At 58.1% G+C, this 5,000-nt stretch overlaps 3 non-coding genes across 3 annotated transcripts in view; all 3 read right to left on the reverse strand.

The window, feature by feature from the left end:
* LOC126313582 (large subunit ribosomal RNA) overlaps positions 1-1,214 on the reverse strand; it is a 4,223-nt gene extending 3,009 nt beyond the window's left edge. Inside the window, exon 1 of the ribosomal RNA XR_007555260.1 lies at positions 1-1,214. This exon is cut by the window's left edge and continues 3,009 nt beyond it. This is a non-coding gene — a ribosomal RNA (large subunit ribosomal RNA).
* A 188-nt stretch (positions 1,215-1,402) lies between these two features.
* On the reverse strand, positions 1,403-1,557 carry LOC126313630 (5.8S ribosomal RNA). Its single transcript, XR_007555280.1, has one exon. It is a non-coding gene; the product is annotated as a 5.8S ribosomal RNA (ribosomal RNA).
* Positions 1,558-1,922: 365 nt separating this feature from the next.
* LOC126313493 (small subunit ribosomal RNA) lies at positions 1,923-3,815 on the reverse strand. Its single transcript, XR_007555181.1, has one exon. It is a non-coding gene; the product is annotated as a small subunit ribosomal RNA (ribosomal RNA).
* Positions 3,816-5,000: the final 1,185 nt, after the last annotated feature.

The following is a 5,000-nucleotide window of genomic DNA, read 5'->3' on the forward strand; positions in this document are numbered from 1 at the left end:
TTGCACGTCAGAATCGCTACGGACCTCCATCAGGGTTTCCCCTGACTTCGTCCTGGCCAGGCATAGTTCACCATCTTTCGGGTCCCAACGTGTACGCTCTAGGTGCGCCTCACCTCGCAATGAGGACGAGACGCCCCGGGAGTGCGGAGGCCGCCGCCCCGTGAAGGGCGGGGAAGCCCCATCCTCCCTCGGCCCGCGCAAGGCGAGACCTTCACTTTCATTACGCCTTTAGGTTTCGTACAGCCCAATGACTCGCGCACATGTTAGACTCCTTGGTCCGTGTTTCAAGACGGGTCGTGAAATTGTCCAAAGCTGAAGCGCCGCTGACGGGAGCGATTATTCCGCCCGAGAGCATCCCGAGCCAACAGCGGCGCGGGTCCGGGGCCGGGCCAGGTAGGTCCGTCATCCGGGAAGAACCGCGCGCGCTTGCCGGGAGCCCGAGCGCCCAAAGGGGCGAATCGACTCCTCCAGATATACCGCCGAGCAGCCAGCCAGGACACCGGGGCTCTGCCCAACAGACGCGAACCGAGGCCCGCGGAAGGACAGGCTGCGCACCCGGGCCGTAGGCCGGCACCCAGCGGGTCGCGACGTCCTACTAGGAGAGAAGTGCGGCCCACCGCACACCGGAACGGCCCCACCCCGCGGCGAGTGGAAAGGCAACCGGACACGACCCCGCCGCGGATTGCTCCGCGCGGGCGGCCGGCCCCATCTGCCGAGGGCGGGGGCCAGTGGCCGGATGGGCGTGAATCTCACCCGTTCGACCTTTCGGACTTCTCACGTTTACCCCAGAACGGTTTCACGTACTTTTGAACTCTCTCTTCAAAGTTCTTTTCAACTTTCCCTCACGGTACTTGTTCGCTATCGGTCTCGTGGTCATATTTAGTCTCAGATGGAGTTTACCACCCACTTGGAGCTGCACTCTCAAGCAACCCGACTCGAAGGAGAGGTCCCGCCGACGCTCGCACCGGCCGCTACGGGCCTGGCACCCTCTACGGGCCGTGGCCTCATTCAAGTTGGACTTGGGCTCGGCGCGAGGCGTCGGGGTAGTGGACCCTCCCAAACACCACATGCCACGACAGGCGGCAGCCTGCGGGGTTCGGTGCTGGACTCTTCCCTGTTCGCTCGCCGCTACTGGGGGAATCCTTGTTAGTTTCTTTTCCTCCGCTTAGTAATATGCTTAAATTCAGCGGGTAGTCTCGCCTGCTCTGAGGTCGTTGTACGAGGTGTCGCACGCCACACCGCCAGCCGGCTGTGCACGCTACCGAGAAAGTACCGGTATGCGAACCGCCAGGCGACGGGCGCGCATCGCACGTTTAAGGAGACGCGGCCGGCCACACAGGCGACCACGACACTCCCACGTCTCCGAAGCGGGACAAACGCCGCGCGCTTCAGTATACGTAGCCGACCCTCAGCCAGACGTGGCCCGGGAACGGAATCCATGGACCGCAATGTGCGTTCGAAACGTCGATGTTCATGTGTCCTGCAGTTCACATGTCGACGCGCAATTTGCTGCGTTCTTCATCGACCCACGAGCCGAGTGATCCACCGTCCTGGGTGATCTTTTCCTTTTCAGTCTCCCACTGTCTCTTTCAAGACAGTAGCATTTGCGGGACTGAGGCGTCTGACGGCCCCTGTTCCACTATTTTTTTTGTGTCCAACGGCCTCACAGCCGATGGGCGTCGTACGGCTCCACACCGGAGCGGACAGGCACTCGGGCGAACGTCATTCAAAACCGGCGCCAGGCGCCAGGTACCGCAGGCCAGCCGCTCCAGAGCTTCAGCGCTCGTACCACACAACAACAACAACACTTCCGCTAGTTTTGAGAGGCACGCGTGGTTCCGCACGCGGCGCACGGCCACTGCCGTACAGGTAGCGTGTTGCGCGACACGACACGCACATCGAAAGACATGCAGTCTAGTCGGTAATGATCCTTCCGCAGGTTCACCTACGGAAACCTTGTTACGACTTTTACTTCCTCTAAATGATCAAGTTTGGTCATCTTTCCGGTAGCATCGGCAACGACAGAGTCGATGCCGCGTACCAGTCCGAAGACCTCACTAAATCATTCAATCGGTAGTAGCGACGGGCGGTGTGTACAAAGGGCAGGGACGTAATCAACGCGAGCTTATGACTCGCGCTTACTGGGAATTCCTCGTTCATGGGGAACAATTGCAAGCCCCAATCCCTAGCACGAAGGAGGTTCAGCGGGTTACCCCGACCTTTCGGCCTAGGAAGACACGCTGATTCCTTCAGTGTAGCGCGCGTGCGGCCCAGAACATCTAAGGGCATCACAGACCTGTTATTGCTCAATCTCGTGCGGCTAGAAGCCGCCTGTCCCTCTAAGAAGAAAAGTAATCGCTGACAGCACGAAGGATGTCACGCGACTAGTTAGCAGGCTAGAGTCTCGTTCGTTATCGGAATTAACCAGACAAATCGCTCCACCAACTAAGAACGGCCATGCACCACCACCCACCGAATCAAGAAAGAGCTATCAATCTGTCAATCCTTCCGGTGTCCGGGCCTGGTGAGGTTTCCCGTGTTGAGTCAAATTAAGCCGCAGGCTCCACTCCTGGTGGTGCCCTTCCGTCAATTCCTTTAAGTTTCAGCTTTGCAACCATACTTCCCCCGGAACCCAAAAGCTTTGGTTTCCCGGAGGCTGCCCGCCGAGTCATCGGAGGAACTGCGGCGGATCGCTGGCTGGCATCGTTTATGGTTAGAACTAGGGCGGTATCTGATCGCCTTCGAACCTCTAACTTTCGTTCTTGATTAATGAAAACATACTTGGCAAATGCTTTCGCTTCTGTTCGTCTTGCGACGATCCAAGAATTTCACCTCTAACGTCGCAATACGAATGCCCCCGCCTGTCCCTATTAATCATTACCTCGGGTTCCGAAAACCAACAAAATAGAACCGAGGTCCTATTCCATTATTCCATGCACACAGTATTCAGGCGGGCTTGCCTGCTTTAAGCACTCTAATTTGTTCAAAGTAAACGTGCCGGCCCACCGAGACACTCAACAAAGAGCACCCTGGTAGGATTTAAACGGGGTCCGCCTCGGGACGCGAAAGCACCCCTTCGGCTCGCCCCACCGGCAGGACGTCCCACGATACATGCCAGTTAAACACCGACGGGCGGTGAACCAACAGCGTGGGACACAAATCCAACTACGAGCTTTTTAACCGCAACAACTTTAATATACGCTATTGGAGCTGGAATTACCGCGGCTGCTGGCACCAGACTTGCCCTCCAATAGATACTCGTTAAAGGATTTAAAGTGTACTCATTCCGATTACGGGGCCTCGGATGAGTCCCGTATCGTTATTTTTCGTCACTACCTCCCCGTGCCGGGAGTGGGTAATTTGCGCGCCTGCTGCCTTCCTTGGATGTGGTAGCCGTTTCTCAGGCTCCCTCTCCGGAATCGAACCCTGATTCCCCGTTACCCGTTACAACCATGGTAGGCGCAGAACCTACCATCGACAGTTGATAAGGCAGACATTTGAAAGATGCGTCGCCGGTACGAGGACCGTGCGATCAGCCCAAAGTTATTCAGAGTCACCAAGGCAAACGGACCAGACAAGCCAATCCGATTGGTTTTGATCTAATAAAAGCGTCCCTTCCATCTCTGGTCGGGACTCTGTTTGCATGTATTAGCTCTAGAAATACCACAGTTATCCAAGTAACGTGGGTACGATCTAAGGAACCATAACTGATTTAATGAGCCATTCGCGGTTTCACCTTAATGCGGCTTGTACTGAGACATGCATGGCTTAATCTTTGAGACAAGCATATGACTACTGGCAGGATCAACCAGGAAGCTGCGTCAACTAGAGCTGAGCAGCCGGCCGCCCGGGAGTGTGTCCCGGGGGCCCGCGCGAACACGCAAGCGTCCGCTCAATTATTCTGCAAACAGGAGGAGGCCGAGCTCCCCTGCACGATACACCTCGAAACCCTCTCAGGTCCCGGCGGCGCGCAGCGCCGTCCTAGGTACTTGGTCGGTTTCGAGAGAGGCGCAATCGCCCGGAGTTAGGCGAGTAGACGGTTTTAGTGAGAACACCCTTGCTCCCAACTGAGCTTGCCGCTGCCGACAGAGGCCCGGGAGCGTGCTGTCGTGGCATTGCCGGCGGGAGACAACACGCGCCACCTATGGTGACCGGCAGCTCCAACGCCAGCGCCACACAAGGGCAAAGCCCCACTTGGGTGCAGAAGCGAACTCTCCCAGCACAGCGCACGCGCCAACACGTCCGCACAACTGCGATACAAACCACCTGCGAGAACCGCTGGGGCGACCGAGCAGCAGACGGCGTCGCGGCGCCGAGTGCCAGGCGGCGGCGCATCCTCAACGCACACAGTCCTCAATCAGACCAGCACACTGCAGATGTCCACCGCGCTTCGCACCGGGCTCGGCTGAACCAACTTTGGCCGCCAGGCGCCGCGTGCAGGGTGCGCCGCAACGTAGCTGCGCCGCCTGCCGGGCCCGTCGGCTGGCGCTCCTGCCACTCGGCGCCCCCCACCAGCCGCCTGTTGCGCGTGCGCCCACGCAGCGCGCGTTCAACACGCCGGGCGGCCCCCCTTCACCGGCCGGGAACAGTCCCACCAAGCCACCGCCGCGTATCGCTTCATACCCACATGGGCCTAGTCACGTGTGTGGATGTGGCGGGTACCGCTGAAACAACCGGTTAATAGCTGTACCGATCGTCGCCATCACAGATTCACCTCCAGCGTGAACAACCGCTCAACAACGGATTTCCAGTTCATTTGCGTATCTTGGGCAGTAAACGTAGATGTCCACCTACATTTGCGAATTCAACAATTCTTGCATGCCAGGATGTCATGTGTCACGACACGCTACATCAGACCACATACACACTGCGACATGTGCAGAAGAGAACACGTGGAAGGTGGCCCGCGCACGTATGCGATGTCCCTTCCGCGATCCACTGTCAACCGGCATCTGCGGCATGTCCCAGATATGGAACGCGGTCCACCAGGGTAGCACTTT

Source organism: Schistocerca gregaria, unplaced genomic scaffold, assembly GCF_023897955.1.
Source record: "Schistocerca gregaria isolate iqSchGreg1 unplaced genomic scaffold, iqSchGreg1.2 ptg000483l, whole genome shotgun sequence".
NCBI classification, from domain to species: domain Eukaryota; kingdom Metazoa; phylum Arthropoda; class Insecta; order Orthoptera; family Acrididae; genus Schistocerca; species Schistocerca gregaria.